Source organism: Arachis ipaensis, chromosome B1 (assembly GCF_059453495.1).
Source record: "Arachis ipaensis isolate K30076 ecotype BB chromosome B1, ASM5945349v1, whole genome shotgun sequence".
NCBI lineage: Eukaryota > Viridiplantae > Streptophyta > Magnoliopsida > Fabales > Fabaceae > Arachis > Arachis ipaensis.
In genome coordinates this window covers 76658277-76682739 of record NC_142436.1, presented here as the reverse complement: position 1 = coordinate 76682739, position 24463 = coordinate 76658277, and the positions used below count along the sequence as shown (strand labels likewise).

At 36.3% G+C, this 24463-nt stretch overlaps 1 non-coding gene across 1 annotated transcript; it reads left to right on the top strand.

Annotated features, from left to right (window-relative positions):
- Positions 1 to 22884: 22884 nt before the first annotated feature.
- On the top strand, positions 22885 to 22992 carry LOC148577093 (small nucleolar RNA R71). Its single transcript, XR_015903090.1, has one exon. It is a non-coding gene; the product is annotated as a small nucleolar RNA R71 (small nucleolar RNA).
- Positions 22993 to 24463: the final 1471 nt, after the last annotated feature.

Here is a 24463-nt window from a genome sequence, read left to right as displayed (position 1 = left end):
CCCGCTCATTTGATTGAAGCTATGTTTCATTGATAGTTTGGAATTTATAGTATATTCTCTTCTTTTTATCCTATTTGATTTTCAGTTGCTTGGGGACAAGCAACATGTAACAACCCCGGTTTTTGAGTACGCGAGATCTATTCTGAAAGTACGAATTTCTCCAGAAGATCAGTAAGGGGAAAACCTTTGATATATCATCAAGTATCTCAATCCTCATTGTCATTATGTCATCTTTAAGTTAGAACCTTTTCCGAGACAAGCTCGATAATGCAATCACGAAGAACCTAGTTTTTGAACCATATCGGTTAGGAGTTTTAATTCGATTTTTCGTAAATAATCTCAGTTTGACAAACCGGACTCGATTTATGAGAGGAGAGAGATAATAGGATGATATTATCATTATATGAGTATTAGAAGCCTCTTGAATGATATTATAAGGTTACCTGATCTGTTTTAGTTAAAAACAGAAAACCGGTTTAACCGGGTTCACAATTTACTGGTGCAGCTTAGCACCAGCACTCTCTGATGACTTTAGCAATGCTAAGGCCTCATTATTCATGTTTCATTCTCATAATAAATATGTTACTAGTGTCATTTATGCTAGTAGCTTAGAAAATAATTTTTAGACATGTTTTTGCAAGTGTTCTGATACATCTAGTTTTAGTAGTTATACACCTGAGATATTTTAATATTATTTTAATCCACCTCCAAGCCAACCAATCACAACTCACCCTACACCCCCAAAACCCCCAAGGCTGGCTTATTTTCACTTTGTGGCCGAAAATAGGTAGAGAGAAAAAGAGAGAAAAGTTCTTAGTTCCAAATCTTCAAAGCTTGATTTCTGCTGAACTAAAACTCAAATCAAAATTCCAATCCGACCAAAATGATCCTCTCTTCTTTCTCTACATGATCATATGACTTATCAAGGCTGGGATCAAGGTGGGTTGGCTGTACCATCTCTCTTTTGATTCAGTTTCAAGGAAACATGCTTAAATATGTGTTTTCTTGATGTGATTTAGGAGGAAAAAGTGTTTAAGGACCACCTGAAAGTTTGATTGAATTAGGAGCAGCAAGATCAAGTAGGGTGCCACGAAATTAATCTTGATTATTTGTGTTTGAGATGTGTGAATGTTGTATAATTTGGCTGTGCTAAAAATTGGTTGCATATATGATTGATTCTTGGTGAAAATTTGGTGAAATTTTGATGAAATTTGATGAAATTCAAGCTTTAAAGTTCATGTTCTTGGGCAGCTGGAAAAACGAAACCCTAAGCTTAAATTGAGGTTCAATTTATGTTGAAATCATGTAGAAAATATGGGGTTTTAGTGGCTGCCAATTTATTATGAATTATAGTAAAAATCGGTTGCTGAAAAGACTGAAAAACGGGTAAAAACAGAGAAAGAATCTGAAGAATTTATGAAGAACATGAAGAACACTTTGAGTGTGGTGAAGAACAATGAAGAACACCTTTTTGATTCATAAAAGGGCAAGGAAGTAAAATTTTTGGTGTTTAAGGGGTTATATGGTAATTTCTGGAAGTTAGGGTGGTAAAAGTAGAAATATTAAAAGTTACAGATGGTAAAAAGTGAATTTTAAAGGTTAAAGGTTAAAGTAAAGTTAATTTTCGAAAATATATTAATAAAATAATAAATAATAATAAAATATTAAATAATAATATTTAATTAAAAATAATATTTTAATAAAAATAATAAAATAATGCGAAAAAGGCAGTTTTCTGTAAAAGCTTTAGAAAGACAACTTTAAGTGCAGAATCTTATAATTACCTTCATAAAACACTTAGGGTGTGGTAAGAACATATTAGTGAGGCAAAGATAAAGAAAAGATAAAAAGTTGAAGAAAAGATAAAAATCGAAGAAAAAGTCTGTAAAATTTTAACAACAGAGAAACAGACAGAGACTAGTGAACGAACTAGGGCAACATAGTTAGTTCTTGATTTGCGAATAGGGTTAGGTATTATATGAAAAGTTAAACTGTTTCAGTATAGACTTAATGAACCTATACTTGGGGCAGGCTAACTAATCATACCGAAATTTACATAAGCTTTAAATACATACGTTAAATAGAGAAAGCAGAATAAAGTGAGGAAGCGCAGAGAAAGGAACAAACAGAGCAGAATAAAGAAACAAAGCGAAGAGAGTAATATGATAAAGAGTAGAGGACCTATTGAGAGATCATCTGTTGCATTAAGGCAACCTCAGAGATATCTATATGCTCATCTACTGCATTGTAGCAGTTAGATAGATAATGGTGCAACCACTGAGAAACGCTTTCCTGCGGTACAGATCCATATTTTATTTCTGTAAGGCAGAGGGGTTATTTCCTGCTACAGAAGTACCGTGACCACCTGTTCCATTTCTGTAGTGGCAGAGGGGTTATTTCCTGTATACAGAAGGTGTGTCGGCATACAACCCTGCAGTGGCAGATGTGTTATTTCCTGCGTGCAGTGGACCCTGTGGTGGCAGAGGGGTTATTTCCTGTACACAGGGGTATAGCCAACAGGAAAGCCATATCCGGCTAGTAATGCTGGGTTACGTCAGGAGCGGGTAGAAACCGACAAATGAGCTCATTACCTGCACTAGGACTAGACATGCATCATTCTTGTCTGTGCATTATTCTCTGTTGCATTCCTACTTGTGTTTGATCAATTTCTTTATGTTTGTTTGCTTGAGTGCTATGTCTATGCTTTATTTTCTTGCACTCTTCTGTTTGTGTTCTGTTTTCCCTATCTATTTTAACTACTGTTTACTACTTTACTGTATTCTAATATCTATCTGCTAATCGGAATCAAATAAATGAACGTAACTAATAACCCCGACCCTACTAAGAACTCCCCAGTTCTTACCCCTTCTCTCCCTTCCTCCCCCCTCAGATGGAGATGGGCGTGATCTTCTATGAGTTCGAGGACCCTTACGTCTACGAGGATCCGGTACATCACAGTTACTTCATTATGGGTTTGGAGCCTCGTATTAGACGATATGCGTTACCTAATCGAGCTTTTCAACATCCTCTGTCTAGCCCGCATTTTGACCCTGATGCTCCTTACGACTTTCCCTTATCCTGGTTACACCCTGACGCACCTGGACATCCTTTTCCTGATGATCCTGAGCACCCTATACCAGCTCAACCTTTGAATGAGGCGGTACCTGAGCCTATCATTCCTGATGAGCCTGAGTTAGCTGATGACTACGTACCTGTGATACCACCAGAGTGGGATTTTCCCCTGAGCCGATCCCCGACTTTCCACAGCCTGATGAGCCGGCACTACCAGACGGTGGGGTAGCTCCTATATACGTGAACGGACCTGTGCTCGCGAATGGTTTTGTACATAGTGACAGTAGTGTTTCTGGTGGATTTGAGGACATAGTTGTAGCTGTGGACGATGAGGAGGAGGAGGATCTTGAGATAGAGATAGAGCAGGATGAGGAGATGGATGAGCCTCATGATGATTCTCCGAACGGCCACGTGTAAATATAGTTTGACTGCGGAAAGGGGCATTCTTTTGATGACACTCTAGTCTAACATTATCAGATAGTTAGTCTCTCACTTGTGTTAGTACACCCGAGAGCTAGGAGCTATATAGTGGTTAGGCTAGCCTGGGCACCAGCTTAGTGGCTTTTTGTATGGGCCAGACCCTGGGAGTGTCGTGTAAATATTAGCTACGTAGGATGACGAGGATGTAAACTGACTTGATCTTGTGTAAACGCTACATGTTTTGTTATAGTGTACATGATGTATATTATCAGTTGTATTTCTATGTTTCTTTATGCCGCTTTTCTATTACTCCCAATGTATGCTTGTTTATTTTACCGGACCATCCGCAAAAATCAAAAATTAAAAAAAATATTACTCGTAAAATTGGCATCGCTCTAACAAGGAACAGGCTCATATATTAAATAAATAATAATAATTAGAAAGGATAAGTTAGTAACACTTAGCTTCTTGTATGACCATGGCATACTGGAAGTTGGGTCGTTACACAACAATTTAAGTTTGGTGTTGTGATGAGCGGATAATTTATACGCTTTTTGACATGGTTTTTAGTATGTTTTTAGTAGGATCTAGTTACTTTTAGGGATGTTTTCATTAGTTTTTATGTTAAATTCACATTTCTGGACTTTACTATGAGTTTGTGTGTTTTTCTGTGATTTCAGGTATTTTTCGGCTGAAATTGAGGGACTTGAGCAAAAATCAGATTCAGAGGTTGAAGAAGGACTGCTGATGCTGTTGGATTCTGACCTCCCTGCACTCAAAGTGGATTTTCTGGAGCTACAGAACTCAAAATGGCGCGCTTCCAATTGCGTTGGAAAGTACACATCCAGGGGTTTTCAGAAATATATAATAGTCCATACTTTGGCCAAGAATAGATGATGTAAACAGGCGTTCAACGCTAGCTTTCTACCCAAATCTGGCGTCTAGCGCCAGAAAAGGAGCCAAAACCAGAGTTGAACGCCCAAACTGGCACAAAAACTGGCGTTCAACTCCAAGAAGGACCTCTACACGTGCAACACTCAAGCTCAGCCCAAGCACACACCAAGTGGGCCCCGGAAGTGGATTTATGCATCAATTACTTACTCATGTAAACCCTAGTAGCTAGTTTATTATAAATAGGACCTTTTACTATTGTATTAGACGTCTTTTTGACAATCTTTGGATTATCTTTTGATCATCTTAGGATCTTAGGATCATCTTTGGACGCCTGGTTCTTAGATCAAAGGGGCTGGCCATTCGGCCATGCCTGGACCTTTCACTTATGTATTTTTAACGGTAGAGTTTCTACACTCCATAGATTAAGGTGTGGAGCTCTGCTGTTCCTCAAAGATTAATGCAAAGTACTACTGTTTTCTATTCAATTCATCTTATTTCGCTTCTAAGATATTCATTTGCACTTCAACCTGAATGTGATGAACGTGACAATCATCATCATTCCCTATGAACGCGTGCCTGACAACCACTTCCGTTCTACATTAGATTGAATGAGTATCTCTTAGATCTCTTAATCGGAATCTTCGTGGTGTAAGCTAGAATGATGGCGGCATTCAAGAGAATCCGGAAGGTCTAAACCTTGTCTGTGGTATTCCGAGTAGGATTCAATGATTGAATGACTGTGACGAGCTTCAAACTCGCGATTGCCGGGCGTAGTGACAGACGCAAAAGGATACTAAATCCTATTCCAGATGAATAGCCGTGCCGTGACAGGGTGCGTTGACCATTTTCACTGAGAGGATAAGATGAAACAATTGACAAGGGTGATGCCTCCAGACGATTAGCCGTGCCGTGACAGGGCATTTGGATCATTTTCCCGAGAGAAGACTGAAAGTAGCCATTGACAATGGTGATGTATCACATAAAGCCAGCCATGGAAAGGAGTAAGACTGATTGGATGAAGATAGCAGGAAAGCAGAGGTTCAGAGGAACGAAAGCATCTCTATTCGCTTATCTGAAATTCTCACCAATGATTTACATAAGTATTTCTATCCTTATTTTATTAATTATTTTCGAAAACCCCATTACTATTTTATATCCGCCTGACTGAGATTTACAAGGTGACTATAGCTTGCTTCATACCAACAATCTCCGTGGGATTCGACCCTTACTCACGTAAGGTATTACTTGGACGACCCAGTGCACTTGCTGGTTAGTTGTGCGAAGTTGTGAACCATGGTATTGGCATCATGTTTTTGGCGCCATTACCAGGGAAAGAAAGAGCGATGAATTTTACATAATCAAAGTGTAATCACAATTTCTGCGCACCAGCAGGCCAGTAGGAAAAAGGGATTTTTGACGCGTTTCATAGCTTTAAGATTTTGACAATTGAGGTAGGGGCACTTTCTTTAAACTTATTTTATTCTCAAGAATTGTTATAAATCGATATTGATGCAATTAATATACTTTTGATAATTATGTGAGCCTTATTGATTAAACTAAGTTGTTTTGGATAAATGATCGATTAAATCGGTTTCTGAATTCTGCTATAATGATTATTGAGCATTTGAACACGTATTGATAATCGAGGTTGAATTATTGTGATTTACTGGATTGGTTGTTTGAATTCTAGGTTTTTGTTGGTTTCGTTAAGTTGGGTTAGAATGGTGAAAGAGCAAAACCATTGGTTAAGAATTTCTTCTCGGTAAAAGAGAAATAACCTCGTTGCAAGTATAGTTTTCAACCGACAAGTAATGCTCAATCAAAGTTTAATTTGTTTGTCACGAGTGCAAACCAATAAAAATACCGAGAGTGTTAGATCTCGGGTCCTCTCTCAAAAGAATTGCAGTGAGGTATGCACATTATTGGTTATGGTATCCAAGAGGTGGTTTGCAAATAAGGGGGCAAGAAAATAAATGACAAGAAAATAAAGCAAACAACTAAAGAAAGCAATTAATAAAGAGAGAAATTCATGGCAAGGATTGAGAATATAGGCTTTCTATCCTAGTCATTAATTATCATACAATAATTAACAAGAGCTAATCCTATTTAGTCATCTCCAACATTGGAAGAATGTATAATGTTATCTTCACATGAGAGAAAGTCAAATAAGACTAATTAATCTCAATCCAAAAGTCCTAATCAACTCACTAATTGGATTAGCAAGAGATTAGAGTCGAAACAATATTAACTAATAACTCTAAATTACTAATATAAGTTGGGTATTAATGACTCAAGATTGCCTAATTTCTCTTTCCAAGACAAGAATGCTCAAAAATCTACTCTAACATCCAACCAAGCATTTTATCGAATACTTGGAAGGTATAAAAGGAAAGCATGGTAAATTGCAAGAATAATAAAATCTACAACTACTCAATACAAGAAATTAACAATAACACTCAATTAAGCAACAATAAACAAAGAAACATCAAAATTGCATTAAAGGAAATCCAAATCCAACAAGAGTTCATCAACATAAAAAGAGGCATCAAGGGGAAATTAACAACATAAACTAAGAGAACAAAGATATAGAAACAAGAAATTATAAAAAAAACAAGATGCGAACAAGAAATTAAACCTAAATCTAAGAGGAAAATTAACCTAAGAATCCTAATTCTAGAGAGAAGACGGAGCTTCTCTCTCTAGAACTAACCTAAGGCATGTTTCCTACCCTAACTAATTGCTCCCCCCTTGACCCATCTTGAGTTCTGCATCAAATAGTCTTAGGAATGAGTTGGATTTGAGCTTGGGCAGCTCAGCAATCTCCTCCAGCGTATTCACTTTAATGAGGTCATGCGCTGCTTGTGATGCGTACGCATGGGTCACGTGTACGCGTCGTCTAGCTTTTTCTTATCACGCATACGCGTCATGTCACACGTACGTGTTGCCTTCGACGATGCACCTCTTCATGTGTGCGTGTCTGTCACGCGTGCGCGTCGCTCTGAATACTCCAAATGCTCATTTCTTCATGAAATCTCCACTTTGTATGCTTTTTTTTCACTTCTTCCATCCAATCCTTGCCTTAGGAATCTGAAATCACTCAACAAACATATCAAGGCCTCAAATAGAATTAAAGTGAATTAAATTTAGCAAATTAAAGGCCTAAAAAGCATGTTTTTACTCTTAAGCACAAATTTAGGGAGAATTGCGAAACCATATTATTTCATTGAATAAGTGTGAGATAAGTTGATAAAATCTCCTAAATTAAGCACAAGATAAACCACAAAATTGGGGTTTATCAAATGGTTAAGATAATGATTTAATTGGAAATGATTTAGATGACCGAGAGATGTTTGGTTTGGTTGTTGGGACCCTTGAAGGGTGGCAAAGACCGTATTTTAGAGGAGATGCTGCCAAAATTTTTATAAAAATTCGAGACTTGGTTTGAAGTATTATTTAGAAAAATTTGGATTCAAGAATTATATTATTTGATTTTGATTTATGAAGAAAAGAAATGAATTATGTTTTGGGTTTGAAATAAAGGATTTTCTTTTGAGGAGTTTGGTGAATTTATAATATTTGAATTCCATTGGTAAAGAGAGATGATTTTGAGTCTTTGAAAAGTTAGTACACTTAAGAAAAAGTTTCATTTGATTACTTTTAATTTATGAAAGGGTTATGTTTTGAAAAGTATTTAGTAATTTAAAATAAATATTTTCTTGAGTCTTTTGAAAGAGAATTAAACTAGAAAATGGTTTTGAAATTGATTTGGGGGTTTTTGAATGAGTAAATATGAGTTTATGAAAGAGGAACGGGTTTAAAGTGACATCGTTTTGAAGGTTTCCGAAAATGTTATAAAAATTTGGATTTTGGTTTTAAAGGAAAATGATTTGAGGAAAAGTGATTCTTGGTTATGTTTAATTATGATTGAGCTATGAAGAGAATGATTTTGAAAATGATTTACTTGCAGTGGAGTGATTCCACTTGCTGCAATTGAGTGATTCTACTTGCTTATGAATTGTAGTGGAGTGATTCCACTTGCCGCAGCAGAGTGGTTCTGTTTGCCATTATTTGTAGTAGAGTGATTCCAATTGTCGCAGCAGAGTGATTCTGTTTGCTATTACTTGCAATGGAGTGATTCCACTTACCGCAGCGGAATAATTTTGTTTGCAAGATATACCTCTCTGGGTAGATGTAGTGGAGTGATTTCACTTGCTCCGGACATGTTGGATTTGGCTGTATAACTGACAGATGAGCTCATTGCCATAGGGCAGGCATGCATCATTTGCATTTGTGTGTATTGCTTAGGTGTGCATCTTGGATTTGGCTTGTCTATTTGAATAATTGTATCTATATGCTAATTGAACTAATTGATGTAGCTATTCTCTCTGATTGTGTATTCCTTGTATTGTTTTTATTGTGTTTGAACAACTGAGAGATCCTTTATGCTGGCGCGGGTGATGCTGGAGGTTGTTCCTGATGTTGTACTGGCTATAATTGTTCTCTGATTGTATTTGCCTTGTATTGTTTGTTGCTGGTAATTGATTCTATTTTGAGATTGAGTTTTGATGGTGATTTGATTTGAGTTAGGCCGGAGGCCGAGTTGATTTGAGTTGAGCCGGAGGCCGTAATGAGTTTCGATTATATGTTGAGCAAGAGGTTGAAATTAATTATATTATGAGATATTAATTGAGTTTTCAAATTCTTTTAACTAAAGAAGTGAGCTTTGAATTTTTGGATAATTAATTATTAAAATTTTGAATAGATTCATAAGATGAACAATAATCACTGCAATCGAAATTAGTTTTATTTATACGTATCCTCTTTTGACAAATCTTAAAAACCCTCTACTAAGAACCAGCAAGGACGATGTTCTCACCCCCTACAGACTTCTCTTTTCAGGAGACGGATGAAGAAGCTTGTAAACAGACCTTACGTTTTTGCTTACACAATATTGTTGTATTAGCTTAGTTATTACTTTTTCCTTGCCTTTGTTATTATTATATATTTGTAAGAGGGATAGGAATCCTAATTTGTATTGATATGCATGTATGTATATTTGTAAGTTACGTATATAAGAAGTCTAGTACGTTTAGTATATATATATATATATATATATATATAAGGATTGTGATTGATCTTTGGTTATATATGCATATTTGATTGAAATAAAAGGTATTTTTGGTTTTTCTTTTTAAAGAAAATAGCAATATGGTTTTAAGCTAAAGGCTCATATCTTATTATTAAATATATATGGAAGTCGTCGTAACATTCTCACTATCAGAGTGGCGCAGCCGGAAGCGTGACATTCTAACAGTAAGCGTGTTACAATGTTGCATATGAGATTGTGATTAGTATTGTTGCATATGAGAAAGTGAGGATGATGTCAATGACGAACTCTAATTTCTTGCCATTGTTCATCTTCCACTAATTTGTCATTCAACTCCTCACTGTCGCTCATCCCCTCGTTGCATCTCATCTCCTTGCTACTGCAAGCAACACCGTTGTCACTGCCTTCAGTGAGCTTCTACGATGTGGCTTTGATTTGAAGATTTGTCAGCGTTTGTCTCATCACCATCGTTCATCTCTCGCCATCACAAAAAACACCATTGTCACTGCCTTCAATGAGCTTCTAGGATCTAGTTCTCAATCTAGCTCATCTCCTCGCCGCCGCAAGCAATGCCATTGTTGTTGCCTTCAGCGAGCTTCAACAATTTGGCTTCATATGAAGATTTGTCGTCGCTCATTTCACCGCCGTCACTTATCTCTACACCATCGCAGGCAACACCATTGTCACTGCCTTCTATGATCTAATTTTCAATCTAGCTCATCTCCTCACCTCGGCAAGTAACATCATTGTTGTTGCCTTTAGCAAGCTTCTACAATTTGGTTTTACCATCTATGTCACTGCTAATAGGTAATCTACTTAATCTTCTTTGATTTTTTCCTTCCTCTTCATACTTTTAGATCTAGTTCATGCTCTAGTAGGAAGAAATAAAGAATGTTGGTTCTTTTTTTTGTTATTGTGTATTTTAATTTTCATTGATCTTTGTGATGTTGTTGTTGTTAGCTTGTTACTGCTGCATTTTCTATTATGTTGTTGTTTTTTTGCTTCTGATTTTATTTAGTTCGAGACCTAATTTGTTCTATTAAACTGAGTAATCTCATAATTTGCATCATTTGTCCGAAATTAGTACAACACAACACTTTGCTTTCTCTTCAAAAAAAAGTCACGCCATTGTAAAGGAAATGATTAGGTTTGGAGCAACAGTGCACACGTATGCAAGGAATGAAGCTCAGCTCACTACGTCTCTCATCTAATGAAATAATTCTGGTTTTGAGGTTACTGGATCTGTTTGCGATGTCTCTGTTCCTCATTAGAGGGAGAAGCTGATGGACTCTATGTGTTCTTAATTCCAAGGGAAACTCAACATCCTTGTAAGCTCTCTTCTTTCTCTGCATTTTATCTGTTTGATATTATTCCCCAACTAACACTGTTGTGTATGTTTTGAATTCACATTAATTGATACTTCAATACCAGTATAGATAAACAATGTTTGGACAAACATTAGAAAACCAATGAGAGAACTCACTACTTCAGAGCTTTCCAGACTAATGGGATACATACGTGTAAACAAAGAGGAAAATATGTGTAGAGGTAAACGTATGTGCATAATTCGAGTTGATAAATTTTCAAATAATAATAGGAAAAAAAACTTTAATATTCTTAAAGTTGAAACTTTCAAGGTACACTATAATTTGAAGGTGCAGGAGGATGACTTTGTTGGTTTAGTTTGAACTATTGTTAGTTTCAGTCCTGGTCATATTGCTTGCTTGTTAAGTGTAGGATTAAACCACAGATTATGTATAGTAAATGAATATGTATAGGATTTGCTTTTTTATTATAATTTTCCTAATACTAATAGTAACAAAAATTAATAAATGACATAATAAACTAATAGATAAAGCATTCACAATGCACCATATTTGGTTGGCTTATGAGGATGTTTTTGAAAATATACTTTTGTATGTTATTGTTCTTTCCAAAATAGTTTGTAAAGAAGAATATAAATTGTAAGTGCGGCAGGGAATGTTCAAGGATGTTAATGTATAAAAAATTAATCATGATCTGGGGCATCCAACGAAATAGGACCAAGATGATCTGCAACTCTTGCGGTCATCTCCTTCGCTACATCTACAACAACGACCCTCCACTCACTTATACTCCCGGTCAGTTCCACATGGGTCCCGGCTAGGTTATACCTCGTGCCCCTAGGTACCACTTCAAGGCCAAAGCACTCACAATTCTTCAAGATCCCTCTTAAGTCTTTACTCTTCCACTACTTCTTGCTCTTACTCTTCTGATTATGATAACATTTTTGTATATTAAGCTTTCATTATAATTTATAAAAAAATTAATCATGATTTGTATATGATTTGCATTTTTTATTGTTGAATGATATGTTTAATTGGGAATTTCACAAGTTTGAGGTTTTAGAAGAGATGAGGGAGCTATGATTAAAGGCAAGGCGTTTCTGTTTTGAATACAATTCTACTGAATTTGGATTTTCTATTAAGATATTATTTACTAGTGAGAATATTATTTACTATTCATAGCAACATCTTTCCTTGCTAGTTCAAAGTTCAAAGTCCATGAATTTATTTTATTCTTGTTGAACTGGGACTGTACATTATTTATAAGTAGTATAAGCAGTATTTAGTTTCAATTCTTTATAATATATCTTGAGGACCTCTTTTTGAGTAATTTCATAAGTGGTTTTAGAAGCTATTATATATATATTGATGCAGCTCATGTGTATGTACAGTGATTGTTTTTTTTCAATGAAATTAAATCTTGTTCATTACTTTAATTCTTCTCTACTTTTTTATATAAAATGCAATGCTTTCTAGATGCAACTTACTATTGTTTTGATACTTTTAATATATATACTTTTGATAGTTTATTCTTCATTGTTGTGTGATTAGAATAAAATTGTGCAAGACTTAATTAGATTGTACTTTAGCCATTTAGTCCATTTCTAGATGCAACTTGCTATAAAATGGTGAATATTTGCTCTCTATGTAGTTCATTGTTGACCTCATTCTATTTTCTATTGACAGGAAGGTGTCCAGTAACTTGTTCTAGGTTTGTACATCATTGGTTGTGACTTGCTCGGTGTGAGGGTTTCAACGAGTTCATACGTCCATATACAACAGTTAGCTTTGAAGTAATTTGTATAAATGAATATATTTTGATATACACTATCTATTATTCTTCTATCTTTCAATTTATAAAGGAACATGTCTGAAGAGTATGGATTTCAGATCTGATTGGGGCGGTCAAATAGTATACATCTCTTTTGTTATCTAAATTAGTATATTTATATTTACTGTTGTTCTCTTTTTCATACTCTGATAAATTCTTTCTCCTCATCTGAATATCTATTTTGGGTGTTGTGATTAGGGGGTCATATCCGAGGTTCCTGAGATCATACTCAGATGTGTTAGTCGAGATGAGGCAACTTTAGCTGTAGCTCAGAAGGTACATTTTCTTGTGCAGAGAATTTAATGATCAATGAAGTTTACTAAATGTTTGTTGTAACTTGGTTGCTTTAGTAGACCCTTTTCTTGTTGCTTCTTGATTTTTTTCCCTATACCTTATACTGAAGTTCAGTTAGGACGCAGGTTGGTTTACTAGGTATCTTCTAATTAACATGATTTATTTATTTATAATTAAATAAGAATGAGAAATGTGGATGCCTCATTTTCAATCTTATTTCTTTATTATAACACATACAGGTATTGGAGATTCATCCTACTATTAAATAGCACAAAGGGAAGGCCCTTGATTTTTGGTTAGAGACAGAGGACAAGTTTGTTTTATTCTAATATATGAAAGTGAGTTTCTTATTATTGGGTACTTTGGTACATAATTATATATGCGATTATATAGTATATAGTATATAGTGTTTATTCAGTAGTGACTTTCTGTGGCTGTGTCTTACTTTATTCTTTTTTATTATGTTTTTAAATTATATTTTTGTTGTAGTAATTGGATCAAGAGAGTGAAATTCCATCGCCAAAAGAGTTAGGAAGTAGGTCTTCTAGAACGAGCAACAGAGTAGTGTGAAATATCATGGAGCTTTTATGTATTAAGAGTTATATGTTAAGATATTTATAGTTAAAAAATGATGTTATGTTTGTTACTTTGTATAGGAGGTATTACTTTTGATTTTCAATATTAAAAAATCATATATTATGTTCAATACTTTATTTATGAGTTACATAATATTTTGTTTATGAATTATGATTTTATTTTATTGTAAAATTTTAATAAAAAACTATTTGTTTAAAGCGATAAAAACAACCGTAAAAACTGTCTTTTTAAGCGATAAAAAAATGCCACATTTATCCGATAAAAACGTCGTTTTAACCAATAAAAATGCCTCTGTTAGGGTAAAATGGCGATTCAAAAATATCCTTTTAACTTGGTAAAAATGATGGTTCAAAAATACCATTTTAGCCAACCAAAAATGTCGTCTTAACCAACCAAAATGCCGCTTTGTCAAGGTAACAATGGCAGTTCATAAACGCCATTTTAACCAACCAAAAAATACAATTTTTACCCTAAAAATAACAGCGGTTTGAACCAGCCGTTTTAACCAACAAGAAAACGCCTTTATTTAGAAATAATGGCGGTTTGAATCGTTGTTTTAACCTATCCAAAAACTGCCATTTTAACCCAGGAAATTATGGCGATTTCAGAAAACTGTCGTAATAGAATGGCGTCCAGAATTTACGTCATTTTTTAAAACCGCCGTTCTTGGTAATAATGGCAGTTCAAACCACTGTAAATACAAAAAACTACCATTTTTACCAGATTTTTTTATAGTGTAGGCGATAATGTTTGTGCCCCTCCAATAGCGTCACCGCTACCACCAATAATGCCACTGCCACTAGCGCACATCTGATCTTGGTACACTGTCATCTATAGCTCCGTCCACTGAAGCTGCTCCAACTCCCGCCTTCACTCCAGCCTAAGATCATCTGTGTCTATCATGCGTGAGAGGATCACCTGATACCTTTCTTTGAACTCCTGCACCTGCTAAGCCTGTTGGTGAAGGCTCTGCGTGAGGAGCAGCACGTGCTCCTCAAATCGACGCCACCCTCGGGATTGACGGGTTGACTGGTGGTAGAGGCGGATGATTGTCTCAATGTGGATGTGCGGAGGTTGTCGGCGAAGAATGATTCCAGCCCACACACGTAATTCTTGTATGGCTCAGATGTGACCTCGCGCCAGTCCCCATCAGGATCGACGACTGATGCAGTGGAGTTGTTGCTGTTGTCTCTAGTACACTGAGATTGCTGGATTGCAGCCTCCAATATCTGCATGTAGGACTTCTGTATAACACATTTTATTATTAGGGTTGTAGTTAATTTAAAAATGGTATATCACATGATGTTTACTCACATAATGATCCATGCCCGCTGGTCAGCAAATCTCTCCTTGTTCTCCTTCAACGTGTGAGTGTACTTGAAAGTCTCTGCCATCATTTCCTCACGATCCAACGACTTAGACTATACATTTTGAAACCACATGTTACGTCAAGTAATAATGATAATATATTAATACTAAACGAATTTAATAACAAAATAAAACAAGTTACTTACTAGCCTGGCCTTTGTCTTCATGAAAGTCGTTGACCCATCGGTATACTTTGACGACCTGACTGATGCCCTGTTAACTCTGGACGTACAGTGCCTTTTTAATGTCCGAGCGGAGCCAAATGATGAGGTAATCGGAGTGCTCACGTATGTCCTCCAACATCTGCTGAAGCCGCCTAGCCATCCAATAGTGGAAGATCTTTCCGACCATGAGATCGTGAGTCTTGTCCCATATAAATTTCTCCTGCAAAAAGAACATTTAGCATGAGTTAATCAAAATTAAATACATAATTAAATAAAATAGAAGATATAAACTAAGATTTGAATATGTTGAGTTTTTACCGCCCACTTCTGAAGCCATCGCTCTCTTGTCTCAGCTAGGATCTTCTTGTAGCTCAGCAATGGGTGGTTGTACATACTTGATGACATTAGTACACTCTTGTGTACTTGCATTATTATTTGGCGCAAACTAATCAATGAGAAACTTAAGATTAGTAGTTTACTAAAAAATTATTTGAAGTCATCTATAAACTTGAATTATAGAAATTTCGGCAATCACTTAAATAGCAACATCTATCAACAATCAACAACAATGTTATTAAAACTGGACCGGACCGGCCAGTTCAACTGAAAAACTAGTGAATCGGACCCTCTACCGGTCCGGTCTGATGTTTGGACCACATGAGGTAGAAAACCGGTGTGAATTGGTCAAACCCGATGTGAACCGGTAAAAACTGGTCGAACTCAATAAAGACCGATCCGACCGAACCAGTTAGGATTTAAATTTTACCAAAATGTTAGAGATGGGATTCAAACTCCTCCCCTCTAGAAAATTAAAGCTATTCATAGCCACCAGGCTATGATGATTCTCATTAATATGCATGCAAATTATAATATATATACATATCTTTTATCAAATAATTTACTTCTATCTAATTTATTTTAAATTTAGTTATAAATTCACATATTCTTAAATTAATTATATTTTTATTTAACAATAATTATAAACTCACTTATTTTTTTCTTTTCATAATTATATAATATCTATTAGTATTATTTTTTATTAAATACTTATAGTATATAATAGTGTAATCGATATAAACTAATTAATAAATTATTGAAATTTGAAAATAATAGTTATTTTAATATAAAAACAAAATAAAAATATTTATAATAGAGTAAAAATAACAAAATACTTATTGTTTTTAGTCCATATTATTTTAGAATAGCTTGATATTCTTAAAATATTAGTAAAATATGTATTTTAAATTTTAATTTTAAATTTTTGACATTTTTATTTTTTATTTACATAGTACCGAGTCAACCAGTGACCCACCGGTTAAACTAGTGACCCAGTATCCTAACCGGTTCGATCACCGGTTTGCATCTAACAACTATGATCAACAAACAAGAATCAAGAATCAAGCAGCAACATCCATCAATCAACAATAAATAGTTCAATTAATTAACATTAGTAATTTCATATATATGACATTATATGACTTAAGCAGCAACATCCATCAACAATTATCAAACACTTTCAGCAATTCAAAACCTACTAACCTAAATCAAACCTATCTTAACAACCTAAATTCACTAAAACTTGAAAATTAAGTGTAACTAAATTAAATTGACTAACTAAAATGGTTTGCATATACAGGAGTTAAAATAGTACTCATGTTGTCATCCCATCAGGCCAAATCATCATCCATGCGATGGAAGGTGGTGGAATGGCATCTGGTTGGGATCTGTGAAAGGATTTCGGCACCACGGTGTATGTCGCTGGATGCGGCGTTGTCGAGATAGTGGGCTACTGAGCAGATAAAGGCATCGTTGTCATAATAGTTGGCTGCTGAGCGGATGTAGGCGGTGTCATCGAGGTAGAAGGAGTCATGTAGTTGGGGTTAGGGACTATGATGAATGGCTAGTCCGGGGCACCCATTACCTGTGACGTCACTGGGGTAGTCAGAGTAGAGGAGGACGACTGAGAAGTCCCAGAGGTACTGGTATGCAAAATTGTGATCGTTCATTCCTTGGTAACGGCGTCAAAAACTTAATACACATGTTCATAATTTTAGTTCTTTGTCACAACTTCGCACAACTAACCAGCAAGTGCACTGGGTCGTCCAAATAATAAACCTTACGTGAGTAAGGGTCGATCCCACGGAGATTGTCGGCTTGAAGCAAGCTATGGTCATCTTGCAAATCTAAGTCAGACGGATTCAAATGGTTATGGTGAATTGATAATTAAAATATAATTAAAATATAAAATAGGATAGAAATACTTATGTAATTCATTGGTGAGAATTTCAGATAAGCGTATAGAGATGCTTTTGTTCCTCCTGAACCTCTGCTTTCCTGCTGTCTTCATCCAATCATTCCTACTCATTTCCATGGCAAGTTTTATGTAGGGCATCACCGTTGTCAATGGCTACATCCCGTCCTCTCAGTGAAAATGGTCCAAAATGTGCTGTCATCGCACGGTTAATCATCTGTCGGTTCTCGATCATACTGGAATAGGATTCAGTAATCCTTTTGCGTCTGTCACTACGCCCAACACTTGTGAGTTTGAAGCTCGTCACAACCATCCCTTCCCAGATCCTACTCAGAATACCACAGACAAGGTTTAGACTTTCCGGATCTCAAGAATGGCCGCCAATAATTCTAGCCTATACCATGAAGACTCTGATCTCATGATCAGCAGGCTAAGAGATATGCATTCAAGCTTGTTTTCATGTAGAATGGAAGTGGTTGTCAGGCACGCATTCATAAGTGAGAATGGTGATGAGCGTCACATAATCATCACATTTATCATGTTCGTGTGCGCGAATGAATATCTTAGAGAAGAAATAGGCTTGATTTGAATAGAAAAATAATAGTACTTTGCATTAATTCATGAGGAACGGCAGAGCTCCACACCTTAATCTATGGTGTGCAGAAACTCTACCGTTGAAAATACATAAGTAAAAATAGGGTAGACATGGCCGAGTGGCCAGCCTCCCATGGAGGTCTCAGAACGTAAAAGTTACATAATGTGTTCCAGAGATCTCTAACACAATAGTAAAAAGTTCTATTTATACTAAACTAGTTACTAGGGTTACAGAAATAAGTAAATGATGCAGAAATCTACTTCCAGGGCCCACTTGGTGTGTGCTTGGGCTGAGTATTGAAGCTTTCACGTGTAGAGGTCTTCCTTGGAGTTAAACGCCAGTTTGTAACCTGTTTCTGGCGTTTAACTCTGCTTTGCAACCTGTTTCTGGCCTTTAACTCCAGAATAGGGTAGAAAGCTGGCGTTGAACGCCAGTTTGCGTCGTCTAAACTCGAGCAAAGCATGGACTATTATATATTGCTGGAAAGCCCTGGATGTCTACTTTCCAACGCAATTGAGATAGTGCCATTTGGACTCCTTTATCTTCAGAAAATCCACTTTGAGTGCAGGGAGGTCAGAATCCAATAGCATCTGCAGTCCTTCTTCAACCTCTGAATCAAATTTTTGCTTAAGTCCCTCAATTTCAGCCAGAAATTACCTGAAATCACAGAAAAACACACAAACTCATAGTAAAGTCCAGAAATGTGAATTTTATTTAAAAACTAATAAAAATATACTAAAAACTATGTAAAAACAATGCCAAAAAGCGTATAAATTATCCGCTCATCACAACACCAAACTTAAATTGTTGCTTGTCCCCAAGAAACTGAAAATCAAATGGGATAAAAAGAAGAGAATATACTATAAATTCCAAAATATCAATGAAACTTAGCTCCAACTAGATGAGCGGGACTAGTAGCTTTTTGCCTCTTGAATAGTTTTGGCATCTCACTTTATCCATTGAAGTTCAGAATGATTGGCATCTATAGGAACTCAGAATTCAGATAGTGTTATTGATTCTCCTAGTTCAGTATGTTGATTCTTGAACACAGCTACTTTATGAGTCTTGGCCGTGACCCTAAGCACTTTGTTTTCCAGTATTACCACCGGATACATAAATGCCACAGACACAAAACTGGGTGAACTTTTTCAGATTGTGACTCAACTTTGCTAGAGTCCCCAGTTAGAGGTGTCCAGGGTTCTTAAGCACACTCTTTTTTTGCTTTGGACCTTGACTTTAACCGCTCAGTCTCAAGTTTTTACTTGACACCTTCACGCCACAAGCACATGGTTAGGGACAGCTTGGTTTAGCCGCTTAGGCCAGGATTTTATTCCTTTAGGCCCTCCTATCCACTGATGCTCGAAGCATTCGATCCTTTTTATTACCCTTGCCTTTTGGTTTTAAGGGCTATTGGCTTTTTGCTCTTGCCTTTTGGTTTAAAGAACTTTTGGCTTTTTCCACTTGCTTTTTCTTTTTCTTTCTTTTTTTCGCCATTTTTCTTTTCTCTCTTTTTTTTTCGCAAGCTTTTGTATTCACTGCTTTTTCTTGCTTCAAGACTCAATTTTTATGATTTTTCAGATCATCAAATAACATTTCTTCTTTTTCCTTATTCTTTCAAGAGCCAACATATTTAACCTTCATAAACCACAATATCAAAAGACATATGCACTGTTCAAGCATTCATTCAGAAAACAAAAAGTATTGTCACCACATCAAAATAATTAAACTAGTTTCAAGGATGAATTCGAAACCATGTACTTCTTGTTCTTTTGTGATTAAAAGAATTTTTCATTTAAGAGAGGTGATGGATTTATAGGACATTCATAGCTTTAAGACATAGACACTTAGACACAAGTGATCATGTAATAAGACACAAACATAAATAGATATAAAGCATAGTAGACGAAAAATAGAGAAAATAAACAAACAAGGAGATTAAGGAACGGGTCCACCTTAGTGAGGGTGGTGTCTTCTTCCTCTGGAAGAACCAATGGTGTTCTTGAGCTCCTCTATGTCTCTTCCTTGTCTTTGTTGCTCCTCCCTCATAGCTCTTTGATCTTTTCTAATTTCATGGAGGAGGATGGAATGCTCTTGGTGCTCCACCCTCAGTTATCCCATGTTGGAACTTAATTCTCCTAGGGAGGTGTTAATTTGCTCCCAATAGTTTTGTGGAGGAAAGTACATCCCTTGAGGCATCTCAGGGATTTCATGATGAGGAATTTCCTCATGCTTTTGTTGAGGTCCATGAGTGGGCTCTTTTGTTGTGCAGTCAAATGCTCTACTACTGAGCTATGGACCCTTGAGATGAATCTCTCCATCTCCCATGACTCGGAGGTGGAAGCTTTTGTCTTCCCTTTCCTCTTTCTAGAGGTTTCTCCAGCCTTAGGTGCCATAAATGGTTATGAAAAAACAAAAAGCAATGCTTTTACCACACTAAACTTAAAATGTTTACTCGTTCCCGAGCAAAAGAAGAAAGAAAGAAGGAGTAGAGGAAGAAAAATGGAGGAGAGAGAGAGGTGTGTATTCGGCCAAGGGGAAGAAGAAAGGGTTGTGTTGGGTAAAAATGAAGAAGGAATGAGGGGTTTATATAGGAGTGGGGGGAGGTTTAGGGTTCGGCCATCAGGGTTGGGTTTGGGAGGAAAATGAATTTGAATTTGTAGGTAGGTGGTGTTTTTAGGGAAGAGAGGAGTGATGTGAGTGGTTAAGAGGTGATGGGGAAGAGTGATTGAGGTGATTGGTGAAGGGTATTTGGGGAAGAGGGTTATGAAAAGGTGTGAAGAGAGAGAGTTAGGGTAGGTGGGGATCCTGTGGGGTCCACAGATCCAGTGGGGTCAAGGACTTAACATCCCTGCTCCAATTAGGCGTGCAAAACGCCCTTTATATGCAATACTGGCATTTAACGCCAGACTGCTGCCTGTTTTTGGTGTTAAACGCCCAATTGTAGCCTGTTTCTGGCGTTTAACGCCAGATTGATGCTTGTTTCTGGCGTTAAATGCCAGTTTGGTGCTCATTTTTGGCGTTAAACGCCAGACAAATGCTTGTTTCTAGCGTTTAAATGCCAGAATGCTCTTCCTCCAGGGTGTGCTGTTTTGAATGCTATTTTTCATTCTATTTTTGATTTTTCAATAGTTTTTATGACTTCACATTATCATCAACCTAAAGAAAACATAAAATAACAATGGAAAATAAATAGATATAGTTAAATAACATTGGGTTGCCTCCCAACAAGCGCTTCTTTAAAGTCAATAGCTTGATAGTGAGCTCTCATGGAGCCTCACAGATGTTCAGAGCATTGTTGAGATCTCCCAACACCAAACTTAGAGTTTGAATGTGGGGGTTCAACACCAAACTTAGAGTTTGGTTGTGGCCTCCCAACACCAAACTTAGAGTTTGACTGTGGGGGCTTTGGTTGGCTCTGCAGTGAGAGAAGCTTTTCATGCTTCCTCTCCATGGTTACAGAAGGAGAACCTTGAGTTTTAAATACAAGGTAGTCCTCATTCAGTTGAAGGACCAACTCTCCTCTGTCCACATCAATCACAGCTTTTGCTGTGGCTAGGAAGGTTCTTCCAAGGATGATGGACTCATCCTCATCCTTCCCAGTGTCTAGGATTATGAAATCAGTAAGGATATAAAGGCCTTCAACCTTTACTAGCTCGTCCTTTACTAGTCCATAAGCCTATTTTCTTGAGTTGTCTGCCATCTTTAATGAGATTCTGGCAGCTTGCACCTCAAAGATCCCAAGTTTCTCCATTACAGAGAGTGGCATAAGGTTAATGCCTGACCCCAGGTCACACAGAGCCTTCTCAAAGGTCGTGGTGCCTATGTTACAGGGGATTAAGAATTTACCAGGATCCTGTTTCTTTTTAGGTAAAGTGTGCTGAACCAAGGCATTTAGTTCCTTGATGAGCAATGGAGGTTCATCCTCCCAAGTCTCATTACTAAATAATTTGGCATTCAGCTTCATGATTACTCCTAAATATTGAGCAACTTGCTCTTCAGAAATGTCTTCATCTTCTTCAGAAGATGAATAGTCATCAGAGCTCATGAATGGTAAAAGGAGGTTCAATGGAATCTCTATGGTCTCTAGATGAGCCTCAGATTCCTTTGGTTCCTCAAAGGGAAACTCCTTATTGGTCAGTGAACGTCCCAGGAGGTCTTCCTCACTAGGATTCACGTCCTCCTCCTCCTCTTTGGGTTCAGCCACACCAAGTAAGGTAATGGCCTTGCACTCTCTTTTTGGATTCTCTTCTGTATTGCTTGGGAGAGTACTAGGAGGGGTTTCAGTGACTCTTTTACTCAGCTGGCCCACTTGTGCCTCCAAATTTCTAATGGAGGACCTTGTTTCATTCATGAAACTTAAAGTGGCCTTAGATAGATCAGAGACTATATTTGCTAAGCTAGATGGATTCTGCTCAGAATTCTCTGTCTGTTGCTGAGTGGATGATAGAAAAGGCTTGCTATTGCTAAACTTGTTTCTTCCACCATTATCAAAGCCTTGTTGAGGTTTTTGTTGATCCTTCCATGAGAGATTTGGATGATTTCTCCATGAGGGATTATAGGTGTTTCCATAAGGTTCACGCATGTAATTCACCTCTGCTATTGCAGGGTTCTCAGGATCATAAGCTTCTTCTTCAGAAGATGCCTCTTGAGTACTGTTGGATGCAGCTTGCAATCCATTCAGACTCTGAGAAATCATATTGACTTGCTGAGTCAATATTTTATTCTGAGCCAATATGGCATTCAGAGTATCAATTTCAAGAACTTCCTTCCACTGAGGCATCCCATTACTCACAGGATTCCTTTCAGAAGTGTACATGAACTGGTTATTTGTAACCATGTCAATGAGTTTCTGAGCTTCTGCAGGCGTTTTCTTTAGGTGAATGGATCCACCTGCAGAATGGTCCAATGACATCTTTGATAATTCAAACAGACCATCATAGAATATATCCAGGATGGTCCATTCTGAAAGCATGTCAGAAGGACACTTTTTGGTCAGTTGCTTATATCTCTCCCAAGCTTCATAGAGGGATTCACCTTCTTTCTGTTTGAAGGTTTGAACATCCACTCTAAGCTTGCTAAGCTTTTGAGGAGGAAAGAACTTGGCTAAGAAAGCCGTGACTAGCTTATCCTAAGAGTTCAGGCTATCTTTAGGTTGAGAGTCCAACCATATTCTAGCTCTGTCTCTTACAGCAAATGGGAAAAGCATAAGCCTGTAGACCTCGGGATCAACCCTATTGGTCTTAACAGTATCACAGATCTGCAAGAATTCAGTTAAGAACTGAAAATGATCTTCTGATGGAAGTCCATGAAACTTGCAGTTCTGTTGCATCAGAGAAACTAATTGAGGCTTTAGCTCAAAATTGTTTGCTCCAATGGTAGGGATTGAGATGCTTCTTCCATGTAAATTGAAATTTGGTGCAGTAAAATCACCAAGCATCTTCCTTGCACTGTTATTATTTTTGGCCATGTCTCCTTCTTTTTCGAAAATTTCTGTCAGATTTTCTCCAGAGAGTTGTGCTTTAGTTTTCCTTAGCTTCCTCTTCAGAGTCCTTTCAGGTTCAGGATCAGCTTCAACAAGAATGTTCTTATCCTTGTTCCTGCTCATATGAAAAAAAAAAGAGAACACAAAAGAAAATATAGAATCCTCTGTGTCACAGTATAGAGATTCCTTGTATGAGTATAAGAAAAGAAGAATGGAAGAAGGAAAAGATAAGAATTCGAACACAGAGGAGAAGAGTGGGTTCGAATTTTGGAGTGAAAGAGGGGTGTTAGTAAATAAATAAATAATTAGAAGAAGATGAGAGATGGAAGAATTCGAAAATTAAATAAAATAAAAATAAAAATTAAAGTTAAATTCAAAATTTTTAAGAAGAAAAACGAAATTCAATTAAATTAAAACTTAAAACAATTAGTTAATTAAAAAGGAATTTTGAAAAAGAGGAAGGTGATTTTCGAAAATTAGAGAGATAATTAGTTAGGTAATTTTGAAAAAGGTAAGAATCAAACAAAAAGATAAGATTAATTGAAAAAGATTTGAAAATCAAATTTTGAAAAGATAAGAAGTTAGAAGAGATTTTGAAATTGATTTTGAAAAAGATGTGATTGACATTTATTTTGAAAAAGATTTGAAAAAGAAATTTAAAAAGGTTTGATTTTGAAAATTAAAGTTGGTTACTTGACTAACAAGAAACAAAAAGATATGATTTTAAAATTTAAAGATTGAACCTTTCTTACTAGGCAAGTAACAAACTTAAAATTTTTGAATCAATCACATTAATTGTTAGCATTAATTTCGAAAATATGAAATAGAAATAAGAAAAAGATTTTGAAAATAAATTTTGAAAATTTTGAAAATTATGAAAGAAAAATGAAAAAGATTTGATTTTTGAAAAAGATTTGAAAAAGATAAGGTTTTTAAATTGAAAATTTGACTTGACTAATAAGAAACAACTAAATTTTTAAAACTTTTGACTAAATCAAATCAAATTTTCGAAAATTATGAGTAAAATAAGGAAAAGATATTTTTTTGATTTTTGAATTTTAAT